Below are 24,327 nucleotides of genomic sequence, written 5' to 3'. Positions count from 1 at the left end.
AAGTTATGAGTTTGTATAAAAAAGGGGCCATTTTAAATAATCAAAGTTCATAGTTAGAGAATTTTAAAAATACCCCTTGAACGCATGTGATAGATAGGTGGAAAATCCCCATTAGGCAAGTAAGAAGTCGATAACAAAGATCCTTGATACATGTAGGTGAGCAAGAGATCCATGATGTAATTCGATCACCACATTGCTCTTGTGCCCTCTTTCCTAGCACTTCAAGATAGCTGGATTCAAGATAGCTGGATTCATGATAGCTGGATTCATGATAGTTGGATTCATGAAAACCATAAAAAGAGAACTGATACCATTAACACACTAGCACCACCAATTGATATATGCACCAATTGATACAACATTGTTGCTTGCCAATAGAATGACCTTTAATGTATACATTTATATAAGGCATCCATTGAAGGTTCACAAACACACTAGGTGAAATAATAAAGTATAATTTAAATTTAGAACACTTGATGATTATGAGATAATACAGTACACTTTAAATTTGGAACACTTGATGATTATGAGATAATAAAGTACACTTTAAATTCTAAACACTTGATGATTATGAGATTGGTCCATTTAGCTAGATGGGCACCTCATTATTTGCAACTATCTACTTGGGATGCCATTTAAATCCCCCAAGTCTCCATAGAAAGTTCAACCTCATTATTTGCAACTATCTACTTGGGATGCCATTTAAATCCCCCAAGTCTACATATAAAGTTCCTTACATGAAAGGTAGACTTTGAGAAAGTGGATGAGGTATATAAGATCTTGGATTTATCATAACATGGATCTTATGCCTCTTTGGAGGAAACCTCAAACGATGGCATTGTACTTGCATTGTAATCCTCCTAGCATAGAGGATTCCTTACCTAAAGGACTTGAGGGTTTGAAAAGGCTTTATAACTAAAATGCATGAGTGTAACCTTTCTTTGTGCTCCATGTAAAATTCAAATACACATGGAAAAATATTTAAAGGCTTCATAATTAAAATGCATGAGTGCAATGCATGCGTGTAACCTTCCTTTGTGCTCCATGTAAAATTCAAGTACACATGGAAGAATCCATACTTAAGGATATGAATTCAAGATTGACATCTTGTAAAGCATGCCGTCATGAGTGGATCACTTGTGGACTAAACACGTTAACACTTCATAGACACTTATTATGACATCCTTCTTCTTAAATTCCAAGTGATGGTTTTAACATACCTAGGCTTCACATTACTCTCTTTGACATGTCTTCTATAATCAATGATGATTTGGATGGTCCCTCATTGTAAAGTCACACAATTGGCTAGAGCGCAACCCAAGGTAGTTCCATCCAGATGGTACATTTGATCTCATTCATAGTGCAAGACTTATCATCGGCACTGCGATGAAATGTCACCAAATCATTTTCAAATGACTTATACCAACTTCATAGCAAGCAAGACTCAATGTAGGTGACCTAAAAGAGGGTGAGTAACTATGTAGTTTTGATAGCCTAGGTTGACACAAGGGTATGTTCAATTACATGCTTTGACTAATATTCATTAGTGTTAGTGAATAAAAGAGAAGTCTAATATAGGAAAGCTAAGGCTAAGTGAAAGATAGGGTTTAAGTTATAACTTTACCTTAACTTTGCACCTAATCAATTCAATGTTTCTACTAACCCCTCATTCTCTTTGATTCATGCTTCTAATCCACCACATGTTGTTTCCATTTTAGAAATGCTCATTCAATCAATACTTTGTGTGATGGTGGATTATAGTCATGTATAAATGGTTGAAATCCCATTCCATGGGGTGCACTCCTATAAAGAGATGAGACCGCGCTTGCATGTATTTGAGAATTGACACATGTTTCAAAAATCTAGGCTTTCCAATTTCATAAGATTTCCAACATCTTAGAAAAGGGCAAAAGAGAATGGAATATTATTTGGAAAACAATAAAGTGGAAAATAATAACCTAAGATGTAAAAGAGCATCTTGTTGCCCTATATTGAGACGTAAAAGAGCATTTTGGTGCCCTATTCTTGACGTTGTTGATTCTTCTTAAAAAAATCTACACATGAACCGATTTTATGATTATAACTAAAATTCTCAAAACCTAATTTAATTCTATTTTTTTTTCCCAAATGACAATGATGGACTTTTGTTTCCCTATCACTGTGCACAACTATTTGTCTACCAGTTCGTGGAGCGAGGCTCTAAGTGCCTTTTCTCGCGAGCCTTAATAATCATTGAATGCAACCCGTTTCCTCAGAGTGGAGGTTTGGTCAAGTTTTACAAAGGATTAAGATGGCCAAGTTGCATTAAATTGCTTTTGGAAAAGGCCCTAAACAATTGATTTAATTGTAACTAGTGTAAGATAGTGTAAGATTAAATTGCTTTTGGAAAAGGCCCTAAGCAATTAATTTAATTGTAACTAGTGTAAGATGTTGGCATGTAAGATTCACGTAAAAAAAAAAAAGGCAATTTAGCCGACCCTTTTTAGTATAAAAAAGACACGTGTTAAAGTTCTGATTTTAAAAATTTCACTTGTTTTTCTTGTTTTTTTGTGCTCCTTTACTTTTCAGAGCATCTTCTCACACTCACACACACACACACACATACACAGGTTATATTCTGTCACTAGACTCTCTCTGGGCCAATACTTGCGCTTTTACAAAGCTTGTTATGCTCAATTTTTCACACTGCGGAGCACTGCTCGATGCGGTGGCTACCTGCTCGTAAGTTTTTTTTCTTCGAATTTAATCTGGAAAAGTTGTCTTTTTGAATTGATCTGCTTACTCTGAATTTATGTCTGCTTTGTTTGTGTTTGTTTGTTTAAAGTTCAAAAAATGCACTGCAACAATGCCTAGTTTTTTTTAATGGAATTGTTTGCTTGGGAAAAAACTGTTTTGAATTCCCATGCCTTTTTGTTGGAATAATACCTTCTCACAGAGTTGTTCTAATATTTAAATAAATCATTTGATTGTGACTTTGGGAAGAATATCATATGTATATATTTAAAAGCTCTTTTCACAAAGGAGAATGGTTAACTTCTGTTTATTCAAAATGATAGCATGTTATTTCCATGATAATGGTAGGTTTATATGATTGTGGTATAGGGCAGTGTGTGTTATGTCTGCAAAAGACATAACTAGTTTGGCTTTGATGATGAGGCTATGCTAATGAAATTAGTGGCACTAATGGTGGGTTCATATCACTAAGAGTATCAGTTAGTTACCCTATGTAAAGTGACATAAGTTTAGGGTACCTCACTTAATGAGATATAAGTGAGTAGGGGGCTCATTAGGGGGGTACTTCCAATGGAGGGGAAGTTCGGTGTAATGAGGGAGCGCGGATCTTGGAGCACTTAACCATTAACTTAATAAACACAAAATCAAAACTCAAATGAAGTGCCGTGAAACCAAAACCACATAGGGGGTTGAAGATGGGCCAACTCCCTCCTCCCCCCCCCAAGATATTTTATTACCAATGGAGTATTTGTAGTGAAATTAATGAGATCAAACAAGTGTTGATGGAGTAGGTCCATTGGGATTTTTTGCTTCAAGTTGCAAACCTTTTCGTGCTTTGGGCGTCTCCTCTTCAGCGTAGATAGTTTGATTCTCCAAAGCTTTGATGGTATAATCCATCTCCAAGAGCCTTCAAGGGTCTTCAGGTCTTCAAAATCTTCATGATCTTCACAAGGGCTCTTCAAAAGCTTTTAACAATCTTCAAAAGAGAGTCTCCAATAGGTTGGGTCAGTCCCACATGCTCTCCATCACATGGGCAAGCTCTTCATTCATCCTAGGCAGCCCTAAATGAAGAAAACGAAGATCTTCAGCAACATCAGAAGTCTCTTACTTAGCCAGAGTCTTATTTTAAGTGGGAGAAAATATCATGATTGTGACTTGATCTCTCTTAATTACCCTTAATTACCCTTAATTACCCTTAATTATCCTTAATTACTCTTAATCATTGAAGGGACACCAGTGAAGGGTCACACCCTGTCACATGGGTCATCATCGAAGGACACATCTCTTCAAAGGGACACATCTATTGATCAAAGGACACATCTAGGACATAACTATTCATTCAAGAGTCACACCCTTTCATCATGGATGTGCCTCTTTAGGACACATCTCTTCAAAGGGACACATCTATTGATCAAAGGACACATCTAGGACATAACTATTCATTCAAGAGTCACACTCTTTCATCATGGATGTGCCTCTTTATTTGTATCTCTTCAGGCTCTATTTAACAAGGCCTTGTGTCTCAATGCAACAACACACAGCTTTTTGCACTTTGCCTTATGTTTACTCAAGTATTTAAGCATTAAAATTTAAGATATCTTAATCATGTTTAATTAAGCTAAAAGCTTAACATAAGAAGTAAACTTCAGTTAAACAGCTGAAAAGTTGTTCAGATAAGTTGCCACATTCCCACCGAATTTCTCTTTTACCTCATCCCATTCTTTTTGCACATCCGCGGGTAGAAACTTCTTGTTGAACATAACCTTGAAGTCGGTCCATGGCTTCCACTTAGTTTCTTCTCCTACCACCTTTAGTCACCAAATTCAAGGCAGCATCCTCTAAGTGCATGCGAACCATGCGAAGTTTGGACTTTTCGAAGAAGTCCTCTCCTCCAAAAGCGGCATCAAATTGCTTGATAAAAGATAAAGCTTTTGTGTATCCTCTTTCCATAGAAAGTATCGAACTTGACACTCTTCTCTCCCGGCTTGAAGTCCATTTTGTCGGTTAGTGTAGGCTCCTTTGCTTCCTTTCCCTTTCTTGTCCCGAAGAGGTTGCATTTGAGAGAGCAGGCCTAGGAATAGTCTCCCTGTCTCCTCCACGAGAAACATATCTGGTGGCTCTAGATCCTTCTGCAATGGTGACTCCTTTGGCAGGAAGATAGGCTTTGGCGGCTTCAACTCCTTTGGCTTCAGTGCCTCTATCTTTGATGAAGTCTTCAAACATTTGAGCCCTTCTTTTGTCTGGTTCCCTTTTGGCTCTTCAAGCTCGGAATTCTTCATCCTTGAGCAAACGACTGAATTGTTGAAAAACATGCTAGTCTTTTGATGACATGGCTGCGGTCTCATGGGTAATGGATCGACAACTTTGGTTCCCATCCTGAAGTCTTGGATCGGCCTCATAGTTTTTCTCTTCATTAGGTCCTTGGTTGCCCTCTACTCTCGACATGGCTTTGTCACCCCAAGAAAGATTCCTTGAGAGAAATCTTGCTCTGATACTACTGTAAGCCTAGCGGGGCGTGTTGTGATAGATTCTACCACGTATCCAAGAGATAGAAATATAGAGAGAGGGGGAGAGAGAAGGTTTTAGGGAACTTTGCGCAGGACACACACATTGAGTGGGGCATCGCCTCCTTTGAGGAATTTATTTAAGAACAATCCACGGGCTTAGCAAGCTAGGATCAACACATCAATGAATACAAAAGCAAACAATTATGCCGATGTAGAAACCCAAGTCGGAGTCGATGTTGATGTTGAGGCACGAGATTCTTGATGCCGAGCACACCATGGGGATGGCCCACAAGAATCTCTCACCAGGCTAGTACCAGATCCAAGCCCAAGCCCAACCTTGAACATGAGGTACACAAGAGATAAGTGTAAACGATGAAGCTTATGATGATTAGTTGTGAGTTTGTTGCCCAAACCCGGAGCACACAGTCCACAAGAAGTCTTATAGATGTGAATGAACCAGGATAGGTCCATGGGGTAGCACAGTAGAATCAATTAGTGCCCAAAAAAGTAGGTGGTGGTACTGGCGGCACTGTCAAGTGGCGGTGGTCCAATCGATGGCAGCTAGGTGATTCGGCATAGCTAGTCGGTGGGGCCAGGCAGCGGCAGCGGCAGCGGCAGCGGCAGCGGCTAGGGCAGAGTCACATGAGATGCGAAATGGGGATGGGGAACGAGGATGGAAAAGATTGAGAATGGCCATTCCCTATGACTATAGAGTGACATGAGACGGGAAGATGCTACCATCCCCAACATTCCCAAGTCTAAAAATGCCCATTCCCTATGACTATGTGTCACGACCTTGTGAAATGGGTGCAGCATAAGTGTGAGCATGGTGGTCGGTGAGCAAGATAAAAATTTTAAGATTCATACTTGGGTGGCCGGACAAAAAGGTAACATGTGTGGACAACCCCAAGTGTGAAGGGGGACCAAGGGATTAAAGTTCATAAGGTTTATAACCTTGGGTGGCCCCTAGGTAGGTTTCCCTAGGTAGGTTTTAAAAACCATAAGTGGCCCCTAGGAAAGTTTTAATAACTTTAAGGGCCCCTAGGATAATTATGGGGGGGGGCTACTCCACTTTTGGAGTACACGCCTCCCTCTCTCTCTCTCTCTCTATCTCTTGCTTTTGGGAAAAGTAAGGCTGGGAGGAGGAATTTCCGAAAAAAATCGCACAGAGGCAGGGCTGCGCTTGTTTTATGCTTGCTTTCTGGAGGGACTGTAGGCAGGCAGCGCAGATTTCAGGGTTGGGAAGAACAGTTTCAGGTGCCTGCGCATATGGTTATACTCCTGTTTTTGGAAGAAGGCTGTGGGCGAGCCGCGCTTCTCTGTCTGGTTACTGTACTACAGAGGGTTCAGGCGCTGACTGGGCTGGTTTCATGAGGGAGAACACACAGACTGGCTGCTGTGCTGTGCTACAGAACAGAGATATAGGTCTCCTTTCTTTCTCTCTCTCTCTCTCTCTCTCTCTCTCTCTTTAGCTCTTGAAGAACTGGGTGGCTGCTGGCTGCAGAGCATATAGGCGCCTACAGATTCTCTCACTGGTTTTCTCTCTCTCCCGGCTGCAAGGCAAGAGGACAGGATAGTACGGGGTTTTTCCTCGTGTCTTTTCTCTCTTGTGGAAAGCGACATAAAGACTGTAAGTTTCTCTCTCTCGTTGTGAGCAAGTGGGACTGCAGGTGATGTCATATGGAGTCTCTCTTTTCACTGGCTCAAGACTGTTCTAGAGTGGTTCTCTCTAGCCCTTTGTGAGAGGAAGGGTTTGGCAGTTCAGAGGGTGGAAACAGGACAAGATTGTGGGCTGATTTGGATGAGTTTGTGGACTGTTTTCATGGCTGAGTTTATGGCTATGTGCATGGTTCAGTCAGATGCATATCTAAGGCCTCATGGATGTACAGACCTAGCAGATTAGAGGAGATAACAGTGTGGTGTTCTTGGGACACAAGGTTGTGTAACCTCTATGCTAAGAGGTCTTGAGGATTGGTAGATTGGACTTGCAGACATACGAGCCATGGATGGCCATGTTGTAATCATCTAAATCTTTTCCATTGAAATTGAATAAAGAAATACTGAAAGGGGTGCCAAGCTTTGGGGCGAACAGGTGTCGTTCTCTTTCTTGTTTATTTGTTTATTAGTTGGACTACAATTGGATTGGGTGACTGCAAGTCTACCGCACTTTGGTTTCTACCAGAGGCCGGTTTCAAGGTTCCGTTGCCGGGACACATCATCAACTTTCTTAAGGGGATGAGCTCGTGGTTGTCTCGAGGAAAGCCATTGCTGAAAATTCCAGCAAGATGTTAGACACAGAAGATGACTATTTTTATGATGATAAGGAAGAGCAGGAGACCACTCTTGAGAGGATTGAATTTGAGGATGTACTTGCAAGAGAACAGGCTACAGAAGATGCACGTTATGAGGATGTAACGCAGCCAGAAGACATGCCAAGTAAAGAGGAAGATGATGCTCACTTTAAAGCTTGTTTGGCAAGGGCAGTGGATGTGTTTATGCAGCTCACACAAAGTGAGAAGTTTGCTGAATTTATGAGATCCCCTTCTGAGCCTAAGAAGAAGAAGAAGAAGAAGAAAGAGCGTTCTAGGAACCCACCTCAGGGCAATAGTGGTGCCTTCCCACAGGATCTTGCTTTTGGACCGTTTCCTAACCTGCAGAACACTTATGGTGCAAACCCACAGAGTTCCTTTTTCGGACAACCACCTATTCCGAAGCAGTCTATGCATCCAGGCTATTTTGGCGGTGGTTCTGTGTTCCAATCTACGACTGGGGGTTACCCTCTGGGAGGCATGGGAATGCAAGGGAATTTTGGAGCTAATTTTCAGCCTGGTAAGGTAATATGTATGGTGGTATGCAGTCTGGAATGCAAGGGAATATGTATGGGGGCATGCAGCCCGGAATGCAAGGAAACATGTATGGGGGCACGCAGCCCGGTATGCATAGTGGTATGTTTGGAAACATGGGGGGATCAGCAGGAATGCATGGTATGCCAGGTGTGGGAACTGGCAATGTTGACCCTATGATGGGCATGAATGCAGGGGGTAGCTATCTTGTGAGGCCACTTCCTTACGATAATCTAACGCCTATGGGTAAGGCGAAGGATTGGAAGGGGGAGTTGCAGTGAAATTTGACACATTCAATGGGGCCAAAGACAAGCTCAAGGCACTTATCTTTTTACAACAGGTTGTTGCTGCTTTTTCTGGTGGAAATTATGTGGAATCCTCGAAAGTGAGAAAAGCCGCGACTTTTCTCAAGGGCGATGCATTGCAGTGGTGGTCCACTCTTCTTTTGCAGGGCATAGCACCATCTACTGTGTCTTCTGCGGTCATACTTCACCTTCTGACTTACGATGCATTGCCTAACAAAAGCATCAACATCTCTTCTCAAGGTCGGCCAATAAAAGAAAGCCTCAACTGCCTTTACCGTGGCGTCAATACCTCTATGACCTGCAGACGGCGAAGCATGACTTTCAATCATAACCTTGAGTCGTAACTGCCTGGTAACACACAGTCTACCATGCATCAACAAAAAGCCCCCTCCCTGAGAATATAATGATCATGCCGCTGACCCTCAGACATCTGATCATAGACCCTTTCAAAATCCTCATCGGGCATGGATTTTATATTTGATCTTCCGAGGACACAAACGGGGAATGATGGCATTTGGACTATCATATGCAGGTTCAGTAAGCAGGCTCATTTCATTCCCGTGCGTAAGAAGATCAAAGTTGATCACATGGTGAAGTTGTCCATGGCGAACATCTTCAAGTATCATGGCATGCCTTCGTCTATCATTAGTGACCGTGATCCATGGATGACGAGTTTATTTTGGAGAGGGTTGTTTGACAACATGGGTACAACTCTCAAGTTTTCATCATCGTTTCATCCACAGACAGATGGGTAGTCGGAAGAGGCTAATTCCACAGAGTTAGATCCTCTCAAGTGTTACGTGTCAGAGCACAAGCAACAATGGGAAAAGTATCTTCCTTTGCTGGAGTTCGCTTATAACAACACCATCCATACCTCGACGGGCAAGGCGCCTTTTGAGATTGTGGAAGGAGGGAAGAAGGTACCATCCATTTTGCACACAAAGGATAAGATCTTTGAGGCTGACGAGTATGTGGAGAACATGGATGAAGCTTATAGGAGAGTTAAGTTGGCACTCCAAAAGACTCAGCAAAAGCAAAAGAAAGCAGCAGACCGTCACAGACGTGCATTAGAGTTTGCATTGGGTGATTGGGTTCTTTTGCGATTTGAGAAAGCTAGGCTCAAAAAGATGAAGGGTAAAGAGCACTTACTCCCTAAGTTGAGCATGCGCTATCATGGACCTTTTCAGGTTTTGGAAAAGATTGGTGAGGTAGCCTATCGTTTGAAGCTACCAGATCACTGGAGGATTCACAATGCATTTCATGTGAGTCTACTTAGACCTTTCCGTGGGGATGTATCAAATGAGGCTGAGCCGGAAGTTGAGGAACTTGATGAGGTTCTTATTCCAGAGCAGATACTGGCACATAAGGAAAGAAAGGTACAAGGTAAAGTTTCCCGTTGCTATCTTGTGAAGTTCAAGAACTATTCACCGATGGATGCGAAGTGGATGGAGGAGGGTGACTTAGCAGATTCACCTCAGGTATTGCAGCTTTATCTCGATGCCTTTGAGTTAAAGCTGACCCTTGCTACGGCTCATTCAGGTTCAGCAGAGCATGGGTCTGGAGCATTGCCTGATGCTCAAGAGGGGGGTAGCACCTCCGCTCCCTTGATAAAGACAAGCTCATATGACATCTAGAGGTCGCTTGGTGCAGCTTTTGTCTCACCCGAAGGTACTAACAGCTGATAGTACATCTGCTTATGGGACTAAAACGTTCAAAAAAAGTTTGTTTTTTAAAAACGTAAAAAAATAAAATAAAAGTTCAATTTAAAAAAAGTAACACAAAAGTTCACTAAAAAACGACCCTAAATTTAACAAGCAATCAACTTGAGCATGAGGTCTCCTTTCTTTTTTTACTCCTACTGTTAAGTTTTGCTAAGTTTGTAATTATTTGTTTTTGTTCAATAATTTAACCAACCTAGTCTACATGCCGTTTCCGTTTTGTATACATCTACTGGTTCATGTTTCTAGGGGGTGTCGGTCTCGTCCTTGTTTCCTGTTTTTTGTGACTATGTGCCTAGTATATTATGAGATCAGGGGCCTCTTTTGAGAGGGATTTGGACCACTCTCTTAAGATCATGGATTTTCGAGACTAGAGATGCGTGGGGCTCTTTCTTTTGGAGCTCCACAGACACAAGGAATCCCTGTTGTGGCCCAGATCAGCTGCACCTACCCGAGGACTAGCATAGAGAGCTCTCACTGACTTCTTCCAGACTAGAGCCCCGAGAGGAGATCCACCCACTCCCCCCGACCTCTAGGTTGATGCAGGAGCCAGATCCGCTGCACCTGCCCGAGGACTAGCATAGAGAGCTCTCATTGACTTCTTCCAGACTAGAGCCCTGAGAGCAGATCCACCCACTCCCCTCGACCTCTAGGCTGATGTAGGAGCCCGGTCGAGAGGAGTGACATTAGACAGAGCCATCGAGCTATGTAGAGCTTGATGCCCCCGACACCCATGCTCACGTCACCTCTGGAGGATCAGAGCTATCATTTGTCACCACCGTAAGACTACATTGGGTACCATGTTGTAGTGCCTTATGCGAGATATTCTTGGCTGATGTGAGAGCTTGAGGCTGTTTTTTTTAAAACGGATATTTTCTTTTAGTTTTACTTTCAGTACCATGATGATGTATTCCATGGACATGATGTAACATTTTGGTCTCATAGGTCATTTTGGCCTTTTGAAGATGTTAATACAACTTTCTTTCTTTCTTTTCTCTCTCTCTTGGAGCAAAGGTTTAAATATTTCTTTGGTTTTGGATGCCTCATGAGTGTGAGTCATAGGCAAACAGCATTTTTTGGATCATGCTTGATTGTGGTCTAGAAAAGAAAGATACATAGGTTTGGAACTTGTACATGAAAGGCTTAGCAGGGTTCACAGTTTTGTGATGTTATGCGTCTTGCTTAGATTAATCTTTTGTGTTCGATTAAGTATAGAGCATAAACTTATTGTTACTGTTATCTGCTTCTCACCAAACATGACCCTAATTATTTTCTGAGTCTTGTTTGTAACAGACTGCAGCAGTCTTTTTCTTTTATCCCCCCTGTGAGTCGTGTAGATCAGGGATTATTTCTGCGTCAACATGGACAGAGTAAGGACCATGCTGACACACAAATACCCCTACCCGCATGAGCATTCTCGCCATGCAGTCTTGGCAGTTCTTTTGGGGTGTCTTTTCTTTATATCGACAGACAACATGCATACACTCATTCTTAAGCTTGACAACAATTTAAAGTGGTGGTCCATGTATGGGTGTCTGCTGGGATTCTTCTATTTCTTCTCATCACCATTCTATGGCAAGACAATTCAGCCTAGCTACTCCAATTTCAGCAGATGGTAACGTTGGTTTTAAGATCTTGTCCAAAGGTTTTGGGATCACATTATAAGTATGGACCATCTTCTTTCAAGAACATTCCAAAGGTTTTGTGATTAAAGATTTATGGCTTGAATGCCTACTTTGCAGGTATGTGGCTTGGCTTTTGATTGCAGCATGCTACCATCTTCCAAGTTTTCAGTCGATGGGGGTCGATATGAGGATGAACCTGTCACTCTTTCTGACATTGTTCTTATCCTCAGTTATTGCTTTGGTAGCTTTTCATATAACCTTTCTGGGTCTATGGTATTTTGGGCTTGCAGCACGTCTGGCTGGGAAGCGGCCTGAAATTCTTATTATACTGCAAAATAGTGCGGTATGCCTTTCTTTTGATTGAAATGTGGTTTTGGTGTTTGCTTGAACTTCATTGGTTCTTCAACACTTAATTAAGTTTGGTTTTGATTGCATGTATCTGTGGTTTTTAATAGGTGGAAAACTATTCTGGCATTGATGTTTTGGCAGGTTTTGAGCGTAGCTTGCTGTGTTTTCTATAGCCATTGTGGAAACCGTGCTCCCTCACGGACAAACTCATTTGGAAGACAGAGGTCCAGTCATATTATTGTTGATTACTTCAAAAATTCGAATAAAACATGGGCTACGGGATGGCCTACAATTCATAAAGCGAAAGAGCAAATATGCTCAACTTGGTTAGGGCCGGTTGGCTCGGCTAGTGACTACCCGTTTTTCTCAAAGTGGGTTCTATATGGAGAAGTAAGTGTCATATTTTGTGGATCAAAAGCTTTGTCAAAGGCAGTGCTCTTTGGGCAAAAAGCTGTCTCTCAAGGTGACCATATACTTGTAACTTTGGCTGCAGCTTGCTTGCAATGAGGGGTGTGTTGGGCTACCTGACAACATATCACCAGTTTACTCATTGTGGGCAACGTTTATAGGGCTATACATTGCAAATTATGTTGTGGAGCGCTCAACCGGGTACATTTCTTTCCTGTCCACACCAGCATTTTTGCTAGTACTTAGTGATTTGGAGAAAAAAGAAATAAGTAACATCAATCATTTTGGGTAATTTCGCCATATGATCATCAGGTGGGCTTTGACGCATCCTCAGTTGGTCACAGGCTCCAAGCAGCAGCTAACAGTATCGAAAACTCCCAATTTTTTGGATATGGTCCCTTGGTATTCAGGGTATTTTGGCATCCTACCTGGCACAATCTCTTAAATCGCCATATTGTTTTCAGATTTTTGACAAGTCTTTTCCAGCTAACCAACTGTTTAACATGTGCAGAACATCAGCTGACTTGTTTAAAACTGCGTTCGACCTCTTGGTGTCTGTCACTCTGTTTCTTGGCCGTTTTGACATGAGGACCATGCAGGTATGTTTCAAAAGTAGATGCTCCATCTCAGCTCTTGGGGGTCCATTCTTCAAAACCTATCCATGGGGTGCCACTTTTCAAAATCTACTCCTGGGGCCCCACTCATCACCTATGTTCAACTACCTTTCTAAAACCTCCTATGCACAACACATGGAAAAAAGGGCATATCCTCTCTATATAACAGAAAAAAGTGGTTGGTCATAACCCTAGCTACACAGTATAAGCACAATTGAGCCCCTGCTGTGTATAAAGGTTGTAGATCCACATAAAAAAATAAATAAATCATTCCAGCGTGTAGTGGCACAGCAAGTGTAGTGGAAGGCCCATTTAACACTACACTGCAGGTGGTGGGTGCGTGGGTGTGTAGCACTACACCATTGGGGGGGGATCTTAGCTTTCTTAATCTATCTGGGCTAATCTTGTAAGACAATTTCAGAGTGTGTGTGACCACAGAGTTCATACTTCATTTTCGCGGTGTCGTAACAGAGATTGTCTTATTTTTGCCTTGGCCTAATCGTGTCTTCTGCATTGACAGGCTGCAATGACAAAAGCTCAGCCATGTTGTAAAAAGGATGCTTTCTTGTATAACCACATGTGTAAGCGTGAGGAGCTATGGTTCGACTTTATGGCAGACACTGGAGATGGTGGCAATCCTACATATACGGTAGCCCGCCTTCTTGCGCAGCCTCAATTAAATGTGGATTTTGGGGGACAGCGTAAAGCTCTGCCACGCGGGGACTTGTTAATGATTGGAGGGGACCTAGCGTAAGTTGCTTTGTACTGTTAATTATTCATGTATCAAGTGGTTTGGTTCTATGGTCCACTTTAACGGATTCAAGGTGCTCTGGTAACTGTGGTTTGTGTTGCTTTATGCCACAGTTATCCCAACCCATCTCCGTATTCGTATGAGAATCGGCTTTTCCGTCCCTTTGAGTACGCGTTGCAACCCCCTGACCTTTACAAGGCAGCACATATAGCTGTGAAGAAACCGGAGCTTCCGAATGGGGTGCACTCTCTTGATACTTATGAGGGGCCACAATGCTTTGCTATCCCCGGGAACCATGGTTTGTGATCTCTCTCTCTCTCTTAAGTGTGTTACATATCACATTATAGTTGTTGGGGCTTGAACTCACGCTTCCTCGGGAAAATTTGTGATCTCTCTCTCTCTCTCTCTCTCTCTCTCACAACTTGTTTTAAAGGGTTCAATTTATAGGCAAAATGATATGGGCTATCTATAGTGCGGGCTTCTCTTTCGTTTTAATGCAGATTGGTTTGATGGGCTTGAAACGTTCGTGCGGTATATTTGCCACAAGAGCTGGCTCGGTGGCTGGCTGCTACCCCAAAAGAAGAGTTATTTTGCTTTGCAGCTTCCTCAAAACTGGTGGGTTTTTGGCCTTGATCAAGCCCTATATGGTGATATAGACATCTTGCAGTTCCGATACTTTTCAGAACTAATAAGAAAGCAGGTGCGATCATCACTTAATTGAATGATTTCTGGAAGGCCTTTCCAGGCAGTCTTTCATTGCATGTGGTTTTTGTGTAGTCCTTTACCAACTTCCTGCATAAGAAAGCGTTGCATTAAATCGTTGCTTTTTCAGCTGCTTCGGGGCGCGCGTGCACCGGGGGGAGGGGGTGTGTGTAAATCTACTGTCCTAAGGCATGGATCTGCTTCCCTCTACAGCTGGCTTTGCTGCTTTTTGGGGCTGAAACTGTCTGGCGTTAGTCAGCTTGCTGCCCAACAGGCTGTGGGAGTGTGTAGATGGAAAGATGGGTCTATATATATGCTCAAAATTATTTGAAAGTGCGATGTGTAGGAGTCCATTTGAACATGAATGTGTGTGTGATCAGTCACACCCGCGCGAGGTATGAAAGACCATCACCTTGGTCCTGCCGAGGTTCACATTCAGATTTTTGTTCTCCACAGGAGATCTCTATTGCACTCAATAATTTCCGAAGCCCTTAATGAAGTTGAAGTCAACATTATACATTCTGTAAAAGAGAGGACGGATCTTGGAACCACTTAACTACTAATGTGATTAAGACTTAATTAACCACACACAAATCACAATAACTATGAAATAAAAATTGAGACAGCACTGAGGCCAAAATGGGTGGAACCCCTACCCCCCCCCCCCGCCCCCTTTTCTTCCCTGCCCTCCCCTTCCTCTTGAGATAATTTAAACGACTCCAAGTAGTATTTTTGTACAAGCTTTGAGGGCACCTCACTGGGCTGCCAGATTTCCAAACACAACTCTCAAATGGAGAACAAATACACTGTTGCTGATGATGAACTTGAGCAGCGAAAGTTTTATTTTTTTGGAAAATTCCTCATCACGAAAATCGGTTCCAAATTGTGAGACAGATGTCAGACTCACCATTGAATTTTCCAAATGGCCTCATCTCTCAATTTGAATTCCCTGGTCGCTTTTTGTGGTGCGAGTCTTCCAGCTTCTCCTTGTGTTTCCCTTTCATGCTGAGAAAATGGTTGTGTAGTCCTTCTCTCTGTATCCCAAGCATCATTTCATGAGAGGTATTGCCAGAGCGGGTATGATGAGGAGTAGATGCACGTTGACATATGGCAGAGACTTCATCTTGACGAGGAGCCATGGATCTCAATCTTTTCGATGCCGCTTCTTGAGGGTTGAGATGAGGTGGTTTCTTGAAGGCAAGCTGCCCATCAGGCTTTTGTATCAGATCTCCCTCTTAGATCAAATATGAAACAGCCATCTCATGAGGTTTGAGCTCCAAATCTTCAGCATAAACTGAAAATGCTTCATCTTCCCAAGCAACTTGCCTTTTGGAGTTCGAGACTTGCTGAATATCGGGGGCTGTTTTGCAGGGACTTAAGCTTGGCATCTCTCTTCAAGTTGCTCTCACAAGGCCTCCACTTTGGCATTCCCCCCTCCCTTGTACTGCTGCATGTGCATGCTCATGAGGAGAAGCATCAACATGGCTAGTGGAATGGTTGGCCATTTGGCATAATCACACTGATGGTCAGTGTTTCTTGAGACTTAATGTTGCAGGATGAGGCTCTTGCCTTAATAAATACTTAATTATTATGATCGAGACTTAATAAATCACACACAAACCACAATAACCATGAAATGAAAATTGAGACAACACCGGGATACAATGGGCCGACCTCCCTCCCCCTTGGGATAAGTTATATCATCCAAAGGAGTATTCTTGTACAAGCTTTTTAAGGGCATCTCATTGGGTTTCCAGCTTATCAAATATGACTTTCAAATGGAAAACAATTACAATGGTACCAATGGTGAACACCTCTCAAGGGGCATGCTGGGCCAAGTTAATTGGATCTTCCCGAAGAATCAAATCACAAGGTGCTCTCCCCCACTAGGCAAACACCCTGGTTCTCCTAAAGTTTAGTCCTTTGGAATGGCACGCTGGGGGGTGCGTGGGGGCGCGCGCTACTGGTTGTGTTCCATATTAACCGCAGGGGGGGTTTTACTGGTTGCCCTCCATAAACCCAATTCCCAAGAGATCTTTATTTCCATTTGGACGCTGTACACCACAGCGGAGGTGGTGGCTCAATCCAATAGCAGTGCCAACCTACAGAGGTCTCCAGAAAGTTGGTGTTGAAGCATCACGGTCAAGAGGATGATCCTAATGTTGATGCACCACCAAGGGGAAAACCTCTAACCAAGAGCAACAAGGAAAGACTTGCTGGCCTATTGCCATTGTAAAGCTCAAACTAATATAAAAGGTGATCTTGTCCACACGCTCTCTCTACTCTCTCTCGTCTTGTTTATGGTTCCGCCTGTGCATTCTCCAACATGGTATCATTCGCTTAGGTTCAGGCTGCTCCATCTTCTGCAAATCTGCCCGCCTTCTTATCTGTACCTTGCGTTTTCTGACCTAGCTCCTCCTGCTGGCTGCAGATCAGTCCCGAACAGTGGCTGTGTTTTCATACACTGCTGCGTTTTCTGGTCCAGCCAGCCCTTCCCTTGCTGCCGGTCAGTTTGGTGGCTGCGTTTTCTCCTACTACACAGAGGCAAGCCGGCCAGGTTCTTGGCTGCGTTTTCTTCTACAGAGGCAAGCGTTGGAGTTTTAGCTGTGTTTTTTGCATCGGCATCAGTTGTTGGTGAGTTCTCTTGCATGTGGAGTTGCCGGACAAGTGGCTGTACATTTTCTTCTTCCTCCACAAGTCCCTACCCTTCCGGTAGGAGGTTCCGTATTGTAGCAGTACCAGTCATTGCCCCACCGGTAGGTGTTTGGCGACCAGGCTCATGCCAACGATGGGAGATTTGCAGTAGCATAGCAGCCTGGTACATCTGGCGTGCTAGATGTAGTGAGGCCATTGAGGGTACCCACACTCCGCCGGCTGAGACTGTTAGGAGCATATGGCTCGATATCATTCACCCCCTCCGCGGTCAGTGGGGGAAGATGGAGGGAGGTTCTGACCCCATGTGGAAGCGTTGGGAAGCCTTCTTGAGACTTTGGAGGCTTGGCCCTTTCCTCATAGATAGAGGCGGTGACCCCATTTGGCATTACAGACCACCTGTATGGTTGTCCCCCTCCCCCTGAATGAGATAGCCTTCTCCTCACAGAACGGCCAGCTGGAGAAGCATCTCTTTTCCTTTGATCATTTGTCTCCCGCCCTTATATGAGGTGAGGCTGTATTTATCCCGTTGTGGTTGTACTTAGCCCTTTGCGGTTGTTTTTCATTAACCAATTGAAGGATCTTTTTCTCGGGAAAAAAAAAAGAAATGCGTGTGAAGCGCATAGTCACATAGAAACGCGTTTCTGGGGCTAAGAAACTCCGAAACCTTGAAACGGTTGAAACTCCAGAAACGCGTTTCAAAAACAGAGATTTTTTTTTAATTTCTAAATTTTTTTTTTGGGTCAAGTGTTTTTTTTAAATGTTGGTCTCTCTCTCTCTCTCTCTCTCTCTCTCTCTCTCTCTCTCTTGCACATGATCTGCAGTCACCTCTCCTCCTCCTCCTCCTCCTCCTCTCCCCCAATTTCTCACAAATTCTCCAATATTCTCAATTCCCTTAATTCTCAATTACCCAATTTCTCACAATTACCCAATTTCTTATGAGTCACAATTCCACAACCCCCCAATTGCCTATTTGTGACCACAATTGCCTAAGCTTTTACCATATTTTAAGTGCCTAGCTAGCACTAGGTAGGCCTACAAATAATTCTACAAACTGCAAGTTCTAAACCATTTTATTGTATTTATATAGAAAAAACTACGAAACCTCCACGTTTCTTAGTCGAAAGACGAAACGTTTTGTCTCGACACGTCAAAAACCCCAAAACGTTTCTGGTGACACTGAAGCGGTTGAATGAAAGCACACAACAAGGCATAGTCACATAGAAACGCGTTTCTGTGCTCAGAAAGTCCGAAACCTTGAAATGGCCGAAACTCCAAAAACGCGTTTCAGAAACAGGGATTTTTTTTCATATCTAAAAAAAGCAAATTGTCTTTTTTTAAAAATTTTGTCAAAGCGTTTTTTAAAAAATGTTGGGCCCTCTCTCTCTCTCTCTCTCTCCCAACCCTGGTCTGCTGAAGTAACAGTCACAGCCCACAAGGATTAACTACAGAAGAAACGTCATGGAGGCACGTATGGAAAAGCTCGAAAAGATACTGGGATTTGAAGAAAATGTTGGGCCCTCTCTCTCTCTCTCTCTCTCTCTCTCTCCCAACCCTGGTCTGCTGAAGTAACAGTCACAGCCCACAAGGATTAACTACAGAAGAAACGTCATGGAGGCACGTATGGAAAAGCTCGAAAAGATACTGGGATTTGAAGAAAACCACGGACAGCAACCTCAACACTGTCCAGAAGAGCCTCCTCGATTGCATTGCTAAGCTGGAGACCGAGGCAGAAACATGGAAGAAAGAAAAGGAAACAATGCAGGAGGAGATTGCCCAGCTTAAAGGCGAAGTAGCTTCACTGCGTGAACGCCCAGAAGAAGGGGAAATCCTCGAGGCAGATAAAGAAGCCATGAAGGAGGAGCTCACCCAGACGATTACCAAAACCCTGGAGGGCAAGATGGAAGCAGTAAGAGAAGGATGGGTGGAAGTGGTCAAGAAAAACATTAAGAAAGAAGTACAAGAGGACACGCACATGGTCCAATCCACACTAGATGAAGAGAAGATGAGGAGAATCCGTTGCCTGGGCCCTGAACATACGCGTGACAGGTATTCCAGAGACAGAGGGGTGCACCCCTGAGGTGGACGGCCGAAACGCATAAAATTAGGCCATGCGGAGGATGCACCACTTCCATTCACCAAGATATGGAGGACAGCCCCACCCAAGGACCTCACCCAAAGTAAAGCCCTAGTGCTTCGCAGACGAAGTGAGCAGGCAAACCTTCATGAGACAGAGAGTTATTCTGAGAAACCTACTAGGGGACCCCATCTACTTTGATGATGACCTAACTTGGATGCAGAGACAACATAGGAAATCATGCATGCCACAAATTAAAGCAGCACGTGCTGAAGGGAAAAAGGCACATTACAGAGACGGCCATGTATACATAGAGGGCAAGATGGTGGCATAGCGCCATATGGCCTATGGGACACAGGAAATTATCAAGAAGCACAAGGAGATATATGCAGCAGTTTGGAACTGCAATGGGGCTCTATGGACACATCCAGGCAGACTAGAGGAGGTTATGGAGAACCGGGACATCATGTTTCTGACAGAGACACATGAAAGCCCAGAGAGAGGCTTACCACGGGTAGCAGGGTACTAGTGGGAATCAGTGTATAGACAAGGGATGCGACAGGGCACTTCCAGAGGCTTAGGTGGGATCGCTATACAATTCAGACGAGCACTACACCAGCGTATCAGGGTGGTGTCGAGAGACCCGGAGGCACGCTACATGTGGATTAGCCTACAGCTTTCAGAGGTGAGAACAGTTTACTTGGCAATATGCTACTTCCCGCCGAAGGGGTCGAGATTCAACACAGGTCACATGGAGGACGAGAGGAGAGAGGGGCCCATCCTAGTGAGTCTCCATACGCCACTCTATCCGCAGATATCCTACACTATTCGACCATGGGGGAGGTTCTCCTGATGGGGGACTTCAATGGACTTCAATGCACGCACACAAAAGCGACAGTGTGAATCATTCGACTTCACAGATCCCCTTATCCTACAGGCACTAGACGATGTAGATGCAGGGACCACGAGGATGTCAGAGGACAGTGGGCCAGACAGTATAGGTTATGGGCAACACCTTTTGGACCTGGGAGCTAGACACCATCTCGTTATTTATAACGGGATGTCACAATGGCCAGAATCGGGAAGACTCACATGTTTCCCATCATCAGGAGGCAGCAGCACTGTGGACTACATATTGGGCTCGCGGGAGAGGACAGACCTGATAGACTCTTTCACTATCCCTACATGCCCCATTGGTGCGGACCATACTTATTTGGCTTTTTCTCTTAGGAGCTCTCTTGATCTGCCACCCCCGACCACTCAGGCATCTTGTATCATCTTCCACTTTACCCGGGAGCTTGCAGACATTTATGATTCAAAAGTACATGATGGCCTCTTTGGTATGGACCCTACAACACCCATCGATGTATTGACGGCCCAGCTTTCACACATACTGCACACTGCATCTAGCCACAGCTTTCCACACCATCTCCAGACAGGGAAGCCACCTACATCCGGGGACATGCCCCAGAATAGATGGTATGATAATGAGTGCAGAGAGCTTCATCGACATCTCCGAGGCAGCAGCACTGTGGACTACATATTGGGCTCGCGGGAGAGGACAGACCTGATAGACTCTTTCACTATCCCTACATGCCCCATTGGTGCGGACCATACTTATTTGCCTTTTTCTCTTAGGAGCTCTCTTGATCTGCCACCCCCGACCACTCAGGCATCTTGTATCATCTTCCACTTTACCCGGGAGCTTGCAGACATTTATGATTCAAAAGTACATGATGGCCTCTTTGGTATGGACCCTACAACACCCATCGATGTATTGACGGCCCAGCTTTCACACATACTGCACACTGCATCTAGCCACAGCTTTCCACACCATCTCCAGACAGGGAAGCCACCTACATCCGGGGACATGCCCCAGAATAGATGGTATGATAATGAGTGCAGAGAGCTTCATCGACATCTCCGAGCCTAGATAGCGAAAGGGGAAATAACACAGCAGCATGCCAGTAGACAGATGCGGTCTCTTACACGCCGTAAGCGACGCACATATGAGGAGGCTCAATACTAGGACATCTACCACATGTTCATGAGCAAAGATGCAGCCACTGCTTGGCGACGACTCAGAGAGCCATGCCCCCCCACCCCGATTACTGATCCTCAACGCTGGCAGAGTTATGCAGAAGGGCTTTATGATGTTCCGCACCAGCCACTCATCCCTCGCCCCACCGAGACTCCACCGACCTCATCGGTTTTCTTTACTACCGATATGGTATCTCGAGCTATACATAGATTCCAACATGGGAGAGCTGAGGATCACACCGGCTTACAGGGTGAGCATTTCATTTATGCAGCTGACACACTCTCCTTTTATTGCTTACCTGTTTAACAGGGCTCTGTTTAACAGGGCTTTGGTAGAAGGTTTCCCAGCTGAGTGGACGATACACTATTGTACCGATCCACAAAGCTGGGGACATGTTGGACCCTGGTAATTACAGGACTATCATGATTGGTCATACCTTGGCCAAACTCTATGGGGCTATCCTGGAGGCAGAATTGAGCACACACGCTGAGAGGGAGGGGCTCCGTGCCCCTGGTCAGGCAGGTTTTCGGCGAGCTTTCTCTACTAGTGATCACATTTTCACCCTGAGATGCCTGATTGACCAAACTCGGGCACGGAGACAGAAACTCTATTGCTGTTTTGTGGACTTCCGCAAAGCCTTCGACACAGTCCCGAGAGAGCGCCTCTTCCACCGCTTACAGACACTGGGCATACCCCCCGACATGATGTGGGGGATTTACAGATTATATGAGCAAGTGTTTGGACGAGCTAGATGCCCAGGGGGACTATCAGATATGATTGCGAGCACCATTGGTGTGAAGCAGGGCTGCCCTCTCTTCCTGACACTCTTTGGCTTCTACATCGACGAGGTAGCAGACTACATCATACATGGAGGAGGCTCTGGGATTGACATCTCACGTACGACTGTACACATTCTATTATATGCTCATGATATCATTCTTGTGTCGGATACTCGGACAGGGCTACAAAGGCATCTACAGGCCCTGGATACTCTCTGTGTGGAGCGAGGACTCACAGTGAACCTTGGGAAAACCAAGGTTATGGTCTTTCATACATTAGCAGCAGTCAGATGCCAGACTATCCTTACACTAGCCCGGGGACAGGTAGAGGTGGTGGGCTCATATGTATACCTTGGGGTCACATTTACCAGCCCATCAGGGAGATTCTCCACTTCAGACACCTGCACATCATAGCGGAGGACGACAGTCCCAGTTGACCGACTTCTTCCAGAGATTGGCACCAGTAGCCCAGCCACACACTTTGGGAGTGACATCTCAGCGAGCGGAGGAGATTCGAGCTAGGTGACGACCCAGACTAGCCGGCTACCTGACACCACGGCTACACCACAGAGAGATCGCGGCCATCGGGTCTCGACACCAGCAGGAGGTCCAGCCTCCAGGAGCAGCTGGCACATTTTCGCTCTGACCCAGGATGCATGTTCTAGACATTTACGGCATCCTCAGATCGGATGTATGACATATTGTACCCAGACTATGGGAATGGATGGAGTTAGGAGTAGATAACATATCATACTTGTATCACCCCTTTAGCATATAGAGATGCATTAGTAGCCCTAGTACTCCATCCACACCCTCTCGTTTGTACACCACCATTGAGTCCCCTATGGTCGTGTTGTCATACCTGTACATTTTATTCTCACTCCACATTTTCCTCTTGATGACTGGAGGAACATCATTGTACTACTTGTTTGTCTCGTAGGCCAATTTTGGCCTTTTGCAAACGTTAATATATCTTTCTTTCTTTCTTTCTTTCTCTCCACGCGCGACCTGCAACCCAAACATCCTCTCTCTTTCTCTCTCTTGCACACAATCTGCAATCACCTCTTCTCCTTCTTCTTCTCCTCCTCCTCCTCCTCCTCTCTCCCCCAATTTCTCACAAATTTCCCAATATTCCCAATTTCCTAAATTCTCAATTGCCCAATTTCTCATAAATCCCCAATTTCTCACAATTGCCCAATTTCTCATGAGTCACAATTCCACAACTCCCCAATTGCCCAATTGTGACCACAATTGCCCAAGCTTTTACCATATTTTAAGTGCCCAACTAGCACTAGGTAGGCCTACAAATAATTCTACAAACTACAAGTGCTAAACTATTTTATTGTATTTATATAGAAAAAACTACGAAACCTTTGCGTTTCTTAGCCGAAAGACAAAATGTTGTGTCCCGAAACGTCAAAAACCCTGAAATGTTTCTGGTGACTATGCAACAAGGTGAGCAACTCGGTAGAGTTGAAAAAGATCCTTATATTAGTCGGAAAAAAAAGTGTGCATGAAGTAGACTACAACCATCAAAGAGGTGTAAATACAACCAACGTGTGAGGAGGTCAAGTTACAATGCAAAACGAGGGGGGGCTCCTATACAATGAAAAAGGAGGAAGTGTGAAAACTCTGATAGGACTTAGGTAAGGGATTGAGAATAGTGGTGACCAATTTTTTGTTCTCAACTACCTCATTAATATTCAGCAACAATAGCTCCTTAAGGTCTGTTACCTTGGTAAGGTGATCTGATATGAAATCTCCCTTGTCCATGGTTAGGTTGTCCAACTCCCGCACGAGATACGTGACTTGTGCTTTCTTATGGGAGTGGAACATGTTCTCGAGGACTAGTCAGGTAGCCTTGTAGAGCTGTAGGATCAGATGATGTGAGCAATAATGGATCGCTTGATTGAAAGAGTGATCATGGCCATTGCTTGGGCATCACGAGCATCCCACCGGCTTTGATTTTCAGTGAGTGGAGGCACCTGTGTTGGAGTTCTTGCCACCACTTGAGCTGTTGTTTGGGTCTTTCTTCCTGTTGTGGTTGATGTTGCCGAAGAGGTGGTGTTTGCTAATGTTGCAGGATGAGGCTCTTGCCCCCTAACAATCTCCCACAGCCCCTTGGCTATCAAAAGACTCTTCATCATGAAGCTCCTCAGTGAGAAGTTGGGACCGTCAAGATGATCTTTGGTTATCATGAATCCACTAAACCCAGAAAGGTTTG

The 24,327-nt window shown here is 44.2% G+C and overlaps 1 pseudogene across 1 annotated transcript in view; it reads left to right on the top strand.

Moving 5' to 3' along the window:
• Positions 1-2,549: 2,549 nt before the first annotated feature.
• Positions 2,550-24,327, top strand: part of LOC147625087 (uncharacterized) — a 61,067-nt pseudogene continuing 39,289 nt past the window's right edge. Inside the window, exons 1-10 of the transcript XR_015268916.1 lie at positions 2,550-2,721; positions 11,400-11,721; positions 11,849-12,074; positions 12,221-12,469; positions 12,573-12,688; positions 12,800-12,898; positions 12,999-13,086; positions 13,622-13,851; positions 13,966-14,150; positions 14,353-14,552. The product of XR_015268916.1 is annotated as an uncharacterized LOC147625087 (transcript). The remainder of the gene's footprint in view (positions 2,722-11,399; positions 11,722-11,848; positions 12,075-12,220; positions 12,470-12,572; positions 12,689-12,799; positions 12,899-12,998; positions 13,087-13,621; positions 13,852-13,965; positions 14,151-14,352; positions 14,553-24,327) is intronic.

Source organism: Cibotium barometz, chromosome 24 (assembly GCF_041138505.1).
Source record: "Cibotium barometz isolate CiBa-2024 chromosome 24, ASM4113850v1, whole genome shotgun sequence".
Taxonomy (NCBI): Eukaryota; Viridiplantae; Streptophyta; class Polypodiopsida; order Cyatheales; family Cibotiaceae; genus Cibotium; species Cibotium barometz.
The sequence above is the reverse complement of the archived record's forward strand: the minus strand, read 5'-3'. Positions and strand labels throughout refer to the sequence as shown.